Source organism: Cavia porcellus, unplaced genomic scaffold (genome assembly GCF_034190915.1).
Source record: "Cavia porcellus strain 051 isolate PalLab524CR breed Dunkin Hartley unplaced genomic scaffold, mCavPor4.1 scaffold_13, whole genome shotgun sequence".
In the NCBI taxonomy this organism is placed as follows: Eukaryota; Metazoa; Chordata; class Mammalia; order Rodentia; family Caviidae; genus Cavia; species Cavia porcellus.
In genome coordinates, this window is record NW_026947496.1 from 1218402 (window position 1) to 1233198 (window position 14797).

Genomic DNA, 14797 nt, shown 5'->3' on the forward strand with positions numbered 1-14797 from the left:
ACAGGGCCTTGCTATGCAGTTCAGGCTGGCCTTGAAATCACCCTGTAGCCCAGGCTGGCCCCAAACACATAGGAATCCTCCTGCCTCAGCCTGCTACATGCTAGGGTTACAGGCAAGCACCACCACGTCCAGGTCAAAACATTTTTTAAACACAAGAAAATATATGCAACAGAATAATTTTATTACTCTTAAATATTCAAACTCATTCTTATTTTTCTACATCAAGGTCCTCTCAACAGTCTTTACTTTGGTTGTTTCCTAAGTATTGGAAATGTATTCATTAAACCTAAAAGCAATTTTGAATGATTGACAGGTATATCTTCTCATGTAAAAATTTAAAATTGCAATTCAACTACCCTGACATTTCTTAAGAAGTGCAGCATCATTAAGCTAAAATTATCTAGAGCAACATTAAAAAATAAGTAATTAAAACATGTTTTAAACTAGAAATATTATGCAACTTAATGAAAGATATTTGCACTAAAGGCACTGTAAATAACTTTAAAATCTGTGTGAAATTAAGAGCACTCCATGATTGAATTTGTGTATGTTTACCTTACTTAAATTTGATTTTGAATATATTTTAAAAATTTTTTCTCAACATTTTATCTTTTATCAGCATGATTTTGTAGCACATAATGATCACATTCTTTGAAGGGAGTTGGTACAAATATAATTAACACATATTTTGAAATAGTTATGTGAAATATTTTAAAATATTGGTTTCTAACATTTTATATTTAATTTAATTTAATTTAATTTAATCTTATTTAATTTAATTCTTATTATATTTTATATGTCTTATCAAATAATTTTCAGTATGAACTGTACATTCATGATCATGTTTATTAACTAAAATATATTGTACCAAATCATCAAAATTATACAAAGCCAACTGAATAAAATGTATTTTAAAATGAATAATTTTAATACATTTTCAAAACAAAAAGATCTAATTTACTGATGAATCAAAAGTGGCAAATATGGCAATGATGATATAAAAGCATCAATCTATATAGGAAATACTGTTTTTTTTTGTTTGTTTTTTTACTTCTAGGAGTTGAACTCATGACCTTGCACTTGCCAAGCAGACTGTGTGCTGCTGAGCTATATCCCCAGCCTGGGGATATTTGCTAAATCAGTGTAAAACTCAACTACAAAGAACATAGTGTACACTGTAAAGGCTTTGACTGCAGAGCATTAGTCATGTGTGTGAAAAGAATCCTTCAAGGGCTTTTGTTCACCTGTACCCACTCATTTTGTCACTTCCCATCCCATTTCTCATTTCACATGCTGCTTCTTCACTTGAGTCTAGTCTTTGTGAGAACTGCTTAAGTCAGTCAGAACCTTATGATGCTCAAGGAAACATCTGTATTTAACGTAAGAATTACCTATTGAGTGACAGTAAGGACATCACAGGAAGAAATTCTATTACGTTTGTAGATATGATTTTAGTTTCAGAAAAATTTGAATCTGTAGATAAAGAATGAGCTGCACTTCAAAGGAACAATACTAAGTAGGACACACTCCAGCAGTCTTTATAAAATCTCTTAATGTAGATGACTATTTAGGGAGGTGGAGCAATGACAAGGCATTGGGAAATATTCTTTGAGTTCGTAATTTTGTCACATTTATTATTATTATAATTTTATATGTATTCCTACATAGTGATTAAAGGGAAAAGACCTAACAAGAAGACAAGATCTGTGTCCCTTTGTAGGGAAGGTAAGATGTATAGGACAATGTTGGACAGCTTTGCATCAGAGGTTTTCATATTGTTTATGGGAAAATGTGGCTCATGGCAACTAGAAAGCCACTAGTGCCAACCGATAATACATCTTTTAATTTTTCATATACTTGTTTAGAGGATTGTTCTTGTTGAAATTCACAATCTGACTTCAGTAGAGCAAATTATTTGCTGTCTTCAAATGTTTAAATCCACTACTCTTAAAGGAAGCAAGTAATAATCCCATGTGGATGCAGGTGAATCTAGTAGTGTTCATGATTGGTTCATTGTCTAGCACTGGGATTGGTGGTGTAAGAGCTGCCAGGAGTGGAGCCAGCACACTCTAACAGTAGAAAGAAGGTGTGTTTTCCTTCTTTTTCTGTTTGTTATTGCTGTTTGTGGTGGACATGAACTGCGAGCCTACCATGCCACTCTGCCTGGGAGCTAGCTCAGTATGCATTGAAACCCCCAAAACTGTAAGAAATAAACCTTCTCTTCTTGTGGGAAGCCGCCTATGATGGCGCCCATTTCCGGCTTCCGGGTTCTTCCCGGCCTGAACAAGCCCGCCAAATTGTCATGTCTGCCCAGTTACCCGTGACGCTAGCCTATCAGCTTGTTAGGCGCGCTTCTCTGTGATTGGATACTGCTTCCCCTTATAAGAGGTTGTTCCTGCCCCCAACGGGCGGAAGAGGAACCAACGTTGAGGGTGGCGGACCTTGTTAGGTCCGGTTTGCTGTACGCAATAAACTTTGAGAGCTGATCCTGCTCGAGTCTGGCCTCCTGTCTCCCGCGGCTCCGGTCATCTTCTCAACTTTGGGTGTCAAGTATTTTGTCTCAACAATGAGGGAAAGGTAACTAAGACAGAATCTTAAATGTCCCCAAATGCTCTATTGTTACAGATTGTGGAACTGTTGAGAGATGGCACAACTTTTATGTGGTATGTTGTTTTAACTTTTTCTTGGAAAATACCCAGAAGGAGAATAGCTGGTTAGCAATGAACCTCCTTTTGAGGAATCTCCACAGTGATTGGAGCAGTCTACACTCCCACCAACTGGGCATAAGGGTTCCTTTATCCCATAGCAATGCCAACATTTGTTATTGATTGATTTCTTCATGAAAACCATTTTTTTTTTGGAGTGAGATGAAATATCAGTGCTTTTTAAATTTGCATTTCTCAAATGACCAGTGATGTTGAATATTTTTCCATGTATTTACTTGCCATTTGTACTTCTTTATCTGAGATGTGTATATTCTTCTAAAATGCCTTTATTTGGATTACATCTTTGAATTTAGATATCATATTTTTTTTCAATTCTTTACATGTTCTAGATAGAAGTTTTTTGTCTGAGGGAAACTTAGATAATTTTTTTCCATTCTGTGTGTTTTCTTTTCACTGCATTGATTTCTTTTGATGTGTAAAACTCTTTAATAAATTGAGATCCCAGTTGTTGATTCTTTGAAGTATTTCGTGTGCAGTTTACATTTTGTTCATCAAATCACTGCTTACCCGTCTTCAAGATTTCTATGTACATTGTCTTCCATTAGATTTAGTTTTTCTGTTTAATATTTAGATCTTTGATATATTTTGATTTTAATTTATTTCATGGTGATAGACATGTGTCTAATTTTAGTGTTTGGCTGTAGAAAGCCAGTTTTTTCAGCACTATTTATTACAAAGCCTTTTGCCAAGTGACCATGTTTGACTCCTTTGCCAAAAATGAAGTGGCTGAATGTCTTTACAGTTCTGTACTCATCTTCTACTTTAGTATATTGTTCCTTATGTCTTTTTCCTTGCCAGTACCATACTGATTTTATTAGAGTCCCTTTGTAGTAGAATTTCAAATCTAGGATCATGATGCCTCCTGCATTGCCTTTGTTTCTCAGGATTGGTTTTGCTATCCTAGATCTTTTCTGTTTCTAAATGATTTTTAGAAATGTTTTCTCTATATCTGTGAGGTATGCTAATGGTATTTTGATCAGAATTGCATTGCAATTTGTGTAACAGTTTTGGGAGTATGACCATATTTTCACAATATTGGGTCTTTCTATCCATGAGCAAAGCATACTGTAATTTGTAATTTGCAGTATACAGATGGTTTATGTACTTTCTTAGATTTATTCCAAGGTATTTCATTTTTTTGGATGCTATTGTGAAAGTGTTATTTCTACAATACTTCTCTCAGTCAATTTGGTTTTTGTGTACAGAAATGCTGTTAATTTTTGGTACTAACTTTGTATCCAGCTATGCTACTGAATTTACTTATTTAGTCTACTCATTTGGTGGAGTTTTTGGGGTCTGCTATGTAGAGTATCATGCCATTTACAAATAATGATAATTTAACTTATTCTTTCCTATCTTTGTTTTATTTCTCTCTCTTGTCTACTGCTCTGGTTACTGTTACCAAAACTGTATTGAAGGAGTGGTGATATTGGATGACCTTCTCTTGTTCCTGACTTTATAGTGAAAGCTTCCAGGTTTTGTCTATTTTGTATGATATTGGCTATTGGTTTGTCATAGATGCTTTTTCTCATATCGAGGTAGAGACTGTTTATACTGGTTTTCTGTGGAGTTTTTATCATGAATGACTATTGGACTTTATCAAAAGCATTTTCTACATCTATTGCTATGACCATATGATTTTTGTCTTTGGCTCTTTTGATGTGGTGCATTATGTTTTTTGGTTTGCATATACTGACCCATTCCTGGGATGAATCCTACTTGGTCATGATGTATAATCTTCTAAATGATTTGCTGCATTCTGTCTGCTATTTTATTGAGAATTTTTGCATCTATGTTCGTTAGAGAGATTGGCCTGTGGTTCTCCTGTTTGGTTGAGTTTTTCTCTGGTTTCAGTATCAGAATGGTGCTTGCCTCCAGGAATGGGGTAGGGAGCGTTGTTACCCTTTCAGTTTCATTAGAGAGTTTGAAGAGTATTAACATTAAATCTTCTCTAAATTTCTTCTAGAATTCAGCCATAAATCCACAAGGATTTTTATTTGTTAGTAAGTTTTTAATTACATATTTGATTTCAGTAGTTGATAGTAGGTTATTCAAATTTTTTGTATCTTCTCGATTCAGCTTTGCTAACTGGTGAGTTTCTAGGAATCTATCCATTTCTTCTGTGTTTTCCAGCATGAGTAAAGGCCTTTAAAGTGATTAATGAAGATCTTCTGAATTTCCACATGATCTGTAGTGATTTCATCCTTTTAATTTCTCATTGCATACATTTGAGTTTTTTCTTATCTTTTCTTGATAACGTTGGCTAGGGTTTTACCAATTTTGTTGATTGTTTCAAAGAACCAACTCAATTAATTCTTTGTACTATTTTCTTAGTCTCAATTACATTAAGTTCTACTCTGATCTTTACAATTTCTTCCCTTCTATGAGCTTTGGTCTTGACTTGCAGATTGCTCATTTGTGCTGTTCTGTTTTCCTGAAATGAGAATTCACTGCCATATTTCCTTCTTAGGATTGCTTTCATCGCATCCCACAGGTTTAAGTACGTTATATCTGCATTTTCATTTAACTGTAGATATTGTTCAATTTGTTCTTTAATTTTATCTGTGACACATTGGTTGTTCAAGAGGGGGTTATTTAATTTTTGTGTGTCTATGTAGTTTTTGTAGCTTCTTTGCCATTAGTTTCCAATTTCATTGCATTATGTTCAGATAATATGCATGGGATAATGTTAGTTCCTTTGCACTTGCTTAGGCATCTTCCATGGATAGTACGTGTTCAATTTTGGAGAACATCCCACGTGCAGCTGAAGAGAATGTGTATTCTGATGTTGTTGGGTGGAACCCTCTGTAAACATCTATTAAATCCATTTGTTAACAGGTTTGATTCATTTCTGCTATTTCTTTGCTGACATTCTGTCTTTTGATCTATCCCTTTGTGATAATGGGTTATTATGCCCCTGTTATCCTTGTGTTACTGCATATTTGATGTTTCCTGTCTATTGATATTTTTCTTGTATACTTGGGCACTCCCATGTTGGATGCATACATATTTAAGACTGTTAACCCTTCCCCTTGAACTTTTCCCCTAGCAAGTATGCAGTCACTTTCTCTATCTCAGGTGGTCATTTTTGGTTTTAAGTTCAGTTTATCTGTGAAGAGAGTATCTACCATTTCTTTTCTGGGTTCCTGTTGCATAGAGTACTGCTTTCAATATTTTGACTTTCAGAGCATGAATTTCTTTTTGAGTTAAATGTGTTTCTTGTATACATATCTTTGGATCTTGTTTCATGACCCATTCTGACAATTTTTTTTTTGGATTAGTGAATTGAGGCCATTTACATTGATGATTATAACTGATAAAGTATTGGCCTAGCTTTTTTGTGTTTTTTTTTTTTTTTACTTGTTTTTCCCTTTTCTTTGTTTGTCTTGTCCAGTGGCTTCTTTCTATTTTTGTAGTCATTTTTATCTCTATCTAGCATGTCTTCCAGTAACCTTTCTAGGATTGTTTTGGCGGACATGAATTTCTTCATTTGTTCTTTGTCATGGAAATATCTTATGTCTCTTATTTTTGAAAGACACTTTTGTAGGTTATCTCAATCTGGGCAGCAAGCTGTTTTAATTTGATTTTTAAGGACTCAAAAACCTTTACTGAACTCTCCTTGACTTGAAGGTTTGTATTCAGAAGTCAGTGTGATTCAGAAATAAACTTTCCTTTATATGTGACCCGTATCTTTGGTCTAACAATTTTTACCATTCTGGGATTTTTGGGGGGCTGAATTTCTGGAATCTTGATGATTATATATTTGGGTGTATATTTATTTTGGTTATACCTTTTTGGGATTCTATATGCCTCAGTTACCTGTATTTCGGATTCTGTCAACATGCTTTGGCAATTTTCTGCTCTTATTCAAATAGTTTCTTTTTATATCACTTGTGTTGACTTCTGCTTTTTAATTGATATCTAATCAGTTTTACCTTACTTTTCTTTGTATCATCTTGGAGGTGTTGAACTGTTATTTCATGGTTCTCTGATATTTTTAAGAGATTTTTTTCATTGTTTATCAGTAGCTACAATTGTGTCTTCAGGATCTGAAAGTCTATCTTCATTTTTGTTCAAGCTATTTTGCCAGATTTCAATAGAATTTTAATTTCCTGGATATCTCTTTGTATCTGCTTCATGCATTTTATGTCTTATATTATTCTTTCAAAATGTCTATCATTTTCCTATGTGCATCTGTGTTCCTTTATTCATCTATGTCTTCTCTAGCTGAGGTAAAAAATTCCTTCATTAAGGTTGTCATTTGTTACATTAGCTTAGAGATTATTTCTGATCTGATTTTCTCTATAGCCTCATGGATTTGTTTCTTTACTTTACTTGGTGTTTTTACAAAAATTTAAATTATGTTTCTTCAATGTCTTCTATGTCAGTATCTCCTGTACTTGTTCCAGATGGGCTGGAAGTCTGAGACTGCATTTTGTTTTTTATATTGTCATTTTAGCTTCTTGGTTTATATTTCAATCATTTCAATCCCACTAGTTCTGTCAATCCTTTGTGTGTGTTTCAGTCAGTGTCATACTTTGGCTAATATTCACCTACTTGCTGAGCCCCACACTGTAGGAGACAGGCCAGTCACCTAAATTCCTCCTGCACGGTCAGTTGGGTTGGTCCTGGATTCTTCCTGAGCTAACAAGCCTAGGCATATTGATATGATACAAACTTTAGCCAATATTGTTGCTGCAGGTTCATACATTTCCAGGCCACTGGACTTGCCTGTCCATGGAGTACACTACAGCCGGGGTCCTACTGTGTTACAGGGGATCTTGCAGACCCAACCAGCTTCCCTTTGGTGGTGGGAAGGTTCACCTGCACTCTTCCAGCCCTCCAAAATCCTCCAGGTGGGGAAAGATGCTGCTGAGGCCTCTGCCAGCTGATCAAGTGTTCAGTATAAACCTCAAATCTCTATCTTCTTTATATTTTCAGCCTAAAATAATAAGAAAATTTCAACCAAAAAAGCAAATTTTAAAAGTGAACAAAACATAGAAAAATGTTCTAAGACAAGTGTTTTAAGTAGAAACAAATTATGTGCCTATAATGGACACTATAAAATAAGAATTTTTGTGAGAATGGCAATTCCCATTTTTCTTCATGATCTATTATGGTAGCCATGAACATTAGCCTCTTGTGCTTCATGAGCATTTGAAATGCAACTAATACAGTTGAGGAATTGAGCTATAAATTTATTTAAATTTAATTTATTTCAATTCAGAATTCTTTACTAATCACCACTTTACAGTGGGCCCCCATGTACATGGTATCTACTTCATTACATTATATCTGGTGATGATGTTTTCTAATTTTCAACATTTTTAGTGTGATTGGCATTATATAACAAAGCATTTTACTGGATTATTTGCTGTTTCTTTATTAGAATTTCAGAAACACTGTTTATTTTACTTATATAGTATGCCTGCATTATATTACATGGTTCATTTTGCTTAAGGAAAAATGCATTATGTGGTGTGAACAATGATTATCATAAACTAAGCAAACCATGCACATTTTATATGCAAAAAGTATTCTAATTTAGAGACTTAAAACTAAATAATATTTTTACTATCTAAATTTGCAATGTTTTCTCTTGTAATTTTTTTGCATTATTTTTCACAGCTTTTATGGATGAGGACAAAAGATGAACACTATTTAAAGTATTAGAATATGAATGATTATATTAATTATTATTTCTATCCATGTACCATTTTAAAGAATGTTAAATGATATTATGTACAGAAAATATGACATTGTTTTAGCTGATAATAGCATGTTTTCCCCTCATACTTGTTTTAAAAGAAATTATTGGTACTTCAATCATTTTGTTTTTGACTCTTACTAGAAAGCCTAAATCATGTATTATTTCATTAATTTGTAATATTCATCTACTTCATGAAAATATATCTGTTTAATGGTTTATTTTATTTTCTTTAATTTTTCTAGAAAATTGCAATTTCATAATATTCATTTTAATGGCATTTGTTAACCAATGATATTTTTTTCATTCAAAATTCATCTCTGACTTTCTAGTTCATAATGATAAATAGGTCTATATACACTTAAACCCAGTTTCTACAGAATCAATGGTGAAATTAACAGCAAAGTAAAATATTTTGACCAAAGAATGAATTAGAATAAGAAATAAATTAGGTTCATTCTAGAAAGATAAAGAACGCTGACAGAGAGACATGGACCACTGGGCAGAAATGAGTACAATCAAGACACTATGACAGATGTTTATTCCCCTCTAATGGCACTTTTTTATGATATAAAGAGCCAGTTTACATATTCAATGCTTGGATGCTGGAATATATAAGTACAATTGATTTTTAATTGTTTTTGAGTTGGCTGAATTTTCTTCATAATATTCTATTTGATGTTGTTTATCTTTCCCTACATATAGGGTCATCATTTTCTAAGATATGTGCTTTATTTTCTATTTCATATACTTGTCACTTTCTTTTTTTGCTTCACTTGCTACATTCTTCTGTAAAGATGGTAGAATAGAACAGGTGAGGTGAAGTGTAATTTCTTACTTTTCATAATTGAGCAAAGAGTACTTAATTGACTAACATATGGGTTTCTTCATGTGAGATTGATATCTTCTGATTACTGAGATTATCCAATATTAGTAACTATTATATTACATTCCCAATAACAAAGAGACTCTACTCAATAATTTCTAGTGATGCTGATTATAATATATATATATATATATATATATATATATGTATAATCTTAAAAGCAAACTAAAACTAAAAATGTTTACAAACTTAGAATTCTAATGTGATAGGTATTACATTTACACCCCCCCCCTTACTTTCTTTAATCATCAGAAACTTTGTACTTTTCATCTGTTCATAGATTAGATGTAGTTGTCACCTGTGGACATCAAGTGTGGAAGATCCTTGGAATTATGCTTTCTACCATTTGATCTCAATTCTGAGTTAGTAGACAAGTGGTGAAGATTCACTTCCTATGACCTCACTCTGCCAATTTCAACGGTGATTCTTTCTCAATAAGCCATTATAATGTGAATCTGGGAACAGTATCAGTTTCTGGTGTCCACTCCCTGGAAAGCTTTCATTTTCATTGATTAAGCAGTAAGGCTATAGTTTTTTCTAATTTTTTATTGGTACATTTAGTATACAGTGATAACATTCATCATAGGAAAGCTGAGCCTATATGTGTACTCCTGCTGCTCCTTTTCTTCCTGTCCCCTCCCCTCCCTGCAGTCCCTCTTCTCTTCTTGATTTACAAGTTACATTTCCATTGTTTCCTTCTATTCTTTCTCTCTTGCCACTCCCAACCCCAGTGCCTTGTCCTCCTTCTCATGTGACCACTGTTTTCCCTTTTCCCAAAACCTGTTAAAATTTTGATCCTTATTTAAACTTTTGGCTTCTCACACCACAAAAACCATGGAATATTTACAGCCCAGTAAGGACACAGTCAGCACTGGGTTGGGTTAGAAAGCAACTGACATTTTCCAGTAGCTTACTTTTAATGTCTAACTATGGAATCTCAACATGTTATGTATTTATTAAAGATGTTAAACGCTGACAATACTAGAAAAACATAATATTTTAAAATTTAAATTTTAATTAATAAATTGATGCTATAATCATTAATATCAAGAAATTGTTAACATTTTTAATTATCAATGAATTAATAGTCAAAAATTTCAAATTGCTTCTTAAATACTTGTAATATTATATAATTCTCAATGAATACAGTCAAAAATTTCAAATTGCTTAAATACTTGTAATATTATATTTTATACAGTAACATTAAACTGCTAGTCAATGAAACTATTTTCTTAGAAGTATCAGATAATTGGAAATCTGCATAATGTTTCTTTTATTTTAAAATCTGCGTATCAATTTTTCTTTAAAATTTTGTTTGCTGGAGAATTAATAAGTAAGAACATGAATGAGTAGAATAGTATTTATGACATAATACATGCAAAATGACACACAAAAATAATTCTCAAACTCATAAATGTATAATTAAAAAGTAATCATAGTACCTAAAGTAACTGTTTTGCTGTTTACTTATTTACTTTTTATTTTAAATCAGTTTTATTGCTGTATTTTATATATACATGATGTCCACATTCATCATGGAGGAACTTGTACCTGTAAATGATGTTTTCTTTTCTTTGTACTGAGAATCAAACTCACACTTTCCAGGCAGGAGCTGTTAGACATGATACACCTTGACTCCTCTTTATGTTTGTATTTTTCTCTCTTCCATTTCACTCCTTTTCCCCTGCTTATTTACAAAAGCTTTGTTTCTATTGATTCCTCCTTTTCTCTTTTTGTCCTCTTCCTCTCCTCCATTTCCCCATCCCCCTTCCTAATTTTCACTTCAATTTGAACATTTTATTCCTATTTCACACTATCTATTATACATTTTGGTCCTTATTTATACTTTCAGTTTCTCACACCAGAGGAAAAAAGTTACACATGTGTGCACAATTTATTTCATTTAAGAGTATCATCTCAAGGTGCGTTCACGGATAGAGTATCATCTCAAAGGGCGTTCACGGATATAGAAATGTTTCAAATATCAGTCACATCCATTGTATAAAAAACTACATGTAGTTTATTCATTTATAGGCTGATGGGAAGCTGGGGTATTTTCAAGAATTAGCTATTGTGAACTGTGCTCCTATAAACATGGGTGTGCATATATTGCTGTGGTATGATGCTTTTAATTCTTTTGGTAAGCAACCAACAAAGCCTAGTTTTAGTTTTTTGAAGGATCTCTCTGCTGGTTTCCATAATTGTTGCACCAGTCTATACTTTCAACAGGAACGGAGATGGTTTCCTTTTCCACATAGCCCCACCAGAATTTGCTATTTGTTGATTTCTGATTAGCAGCCATTTTTTCTAGAGTAAGATGGAACCTCAATGTTATTGTAATTTGCATCTCTTGAATGACCACAACTGTCAGTTTGTTTTGGTATATTTATTTGCAATTTCTAATTCTTCATCTGAGCAGTTATGTATTCATTCCAAATGTCCATTTCTGGAATGCATCATTAAATTTGCCAGGTCTGGGGCTGGGGATTTAGCTCAGCGACATAAGGGCCTGCCTTGCAAGCAGGCAGTAGTGAGTTCGATCCCCGGTACCGATAAAAAGGAAAATTATTTTTTAAAGAAATTTGCCAGGTCTGAACTTTTTAAATTCTTTACGTATTCTAGCTATCTAGCTAGTGCTTTATCTGGAATATTTTTCCACTCTCTGGTTTCTTCCCACTCTGTTGGTTTCTTTTGTTGTGCAAAGATTTTTAATAAGATTAGATCCCTTTTGTAAGTTCTTTGTGATACTTTCTCTGCAACATTCATAATGTCTTTTCCATATCTTCATGAGTTCTATCTATTCGATGTTCTATTTAGTCTTCTAGCAGATTTCATGTTTCTGTTTTAATAATTAGGGATTTGATCCAGATCAATTTTAGTTTAGTGTATCATGAAAATATGGGTCTAGTTTTAATCTGTCAAGTGGAAAGCTAGTTTTTCCAGTATAATTTATTAAGTAGGTGTATTTTTTACAATGAAACTGTTTGGCTCCTTTGTCAAAGATAAGGTGGCTGACTGTGTTTGGAATTGTTTCTGTATATGCTAGTGTGTTCAATTGATTTATGGGTCTGTTATTTCCCCCTTACCATACTGTTTTGTCACTGTAGCTTGATACTATAATTGAAGTCAAGGATTGTGATGCCATCCTACCTTGCCTTTGTTTCCAAGAATGGGTTTTGCTTATCACTTCAGCTTCCAAATGAATTTTAGCATTGTTTCCTCCAAATCTGTAATGTATGATATTGATATTTTGACCAAGACTGCATTAAATCTGTAAATCATTTTTATAGGATGGCCATTTTAATTGTATGTGTTCTTTCTTCCCAAGAACAAGGAAAATCTTTCCATTTTTTTCATATCATCTTCAGTCTCTTTTTTTTCTGAGTACTGTATGTTTCAATGTAAAGTATTTTACTTCTTTCCTTACATTGAAACTTAAATATTTAAATGTTTTGGATGCAATTTTGAAAGGTTATTTCCATAATTTTCCTCTCAGTGAGTATCCTATTCCTATATAGGGATGTTTTTGATTTTTGCATGTTGACTTTCTTTGCAACTACAGTAGTGAATTTTTTATTAAATTTGGAATTATTTTGGTACTGTTTATGGGGTCTTCTATGTAGAGTATCATGTCAATCACAATACTCACAATTTAACTTCTTCTTTTCCTATCCTTATTCCTTTTAATTTTTTCTCTTGTCTAGTTGTTCCAGTTAATGCTTCCAGAACTATATTAAACAGGATTCCTGGCAGTGGACACCCTTGTCTTGTTCCTCATTTCACAGGAATTCTTTCAGTTCTTGACCATTCAGTATGCTGTTGGTTTGGCTGTTGGTTTCTCATAGATCTCATAAATGTTGTATCAGATAAAGATTATCTATGCCAACTTTTTGTTGTTTTTCCCATGTTTGCATATTTGACTTTTCAAATGCTTTTTATGCATGTGTTGAGATGATCATGCCATTTTTGTCCTTAGCTGTGTTAATATTGTGTATTAAATTCGTTAATATACTTATTTTCAACCATCCTGCATCCATTGGATGATCCTTGCTTGTTCTGTGTAATCTTGATGATTTGCTGTATTCTGTTTGCCAATATCTTATGAAGATTTTTACATCTATATTCATTTGGAAGATTTGCCCGTATCTCTGTTTCTTCATTAGGTCCTTTACTGGTTTTGGTTTCATGGTGATGCTTATTTCCAGGAATGAATTTGGGAGAGTAGATTCACTTTGAATTTCATTAAAGAGTTGCATGTCTCTGAAATGTTATTTAATTTGCATGTTTTTAAGTAGTTTTATTGGTTTCTTTTGCCAGTGATTGCCAATTTCATTGCACTATGATCAGACAATATGCATGGAATAATTTCAGTTCCTTTAAATTTACTCAAGCTTGTTTTATGAACCAATATGTGTTCTCTTTTAGAGAAAGTTCTGAATGCATCTGAAAAAATATGTATTCTGATGTTGTGGGATACAACACTCTGCAGGTATCACTTAAATTCACTTTTTCAAAAATTTGATGCATTTTTGAGAGTTTGTTGATCTTTTTGGTCTAGTTTATATCTGACTATAGGGCATTGAGTCCCCCCATTACAATTGCATTAGTGCTTATCTGATTTTTCATGTATTTAATATTCATTTTTTATAGTTGAGTACACTGGCATTTGGGTTTAAATTGAGATGACTGCTGTAATTTTGGTGGGCTTTCCTTTGTAAGTGAATTGTTTCTTTATGTATGAACTTTTAATATTCCATTCCTGTGTTGAATTCCTGGAATCCTTACTATTATACACCTTCGGGTAGATTTATATATATATCTTGGGTAACTGGAGTTGTATGTGTCTCAGTTATCTGTTTGTAAAATTCTTTTTACATGCTCAACAAGTTTCTGCCATTACTTCTTTGGATACATTTTTATATTATTTGTGCTGTCTTCTGTTTTATCACTGACTCAGTCAATCTTAAGTTATTTTTCTTTGCATCATCTAGCAAATGTTGTATTGATATATTCACAGCCCTTTGCTATTTTTAAGAACCCTTTATTTTCATGACCACGACATAATCCTGTCTTCCAGATCTGATACTCTGTCCTGATAATGGTTCATTCTGCTACACATATTTCAATCCTGGATATCTGATTGAATCTGTTTCATGGATTACATTTCTTTCTTATGTTGGGATTTTATGGCTTTCTTCATTTTCCTAAGCTCCTCTATTTTTTTCTTTCTCTTTTCTAGATTCACTAATCATGACCTTTATTATGGTCATCATCTCTGAAGTGAAACTGAGTTATTCACCAGGCACAGCAGTTTGCAGCATCCATTGTTCCATTCTGCTGGTGTGTTTCTCTTTGGAGCTCTCTGTAGTCACCAGTAGTCAGTGTACCTCTATAGGTTTGAGCCACCCCTCCCACACTACAGCTCAGAGAGAAAGTGCCACTCCTCACTTCCCATGTCTGCACTTGGTCCCTCTCCTT

At 33.3% G+C, this 14797-nt stretch overlaps 1 protein-coding gene across 5 annotated transcripts in view; it reads left to right on the forward strand.

The window, feature by feature from the left end:
- Positions 1-14797, forward strand: part of LOC106025422 (histone H1.8-like) — a 112645-nt gene that overhangs the window by 54900 nt on the left and 42948 nt on the right. Inside the window, exons 1-3 of one of the 5 annotated variants that reach the window (XM_063259724.1) lie at positions 9568-9739; positions 13745-13808; positions 14559-14659. The exons of 2 other annotated variants lie outside the window; for them this stretch is intronic. The gene's annotated coding sequence lies outside the window, so the exon portion shown is untranslated. Of the gene's footprint in view, positions 1-9567; positions 9740-12817; positions 13131-13744; positions 13809-14558; positions 14660-14797 lie in introns of those variants that run through there. 2 more of the 5 variants (XM_063259722.1, XM_063259723.1) reach the window with 2 other exon arrangements.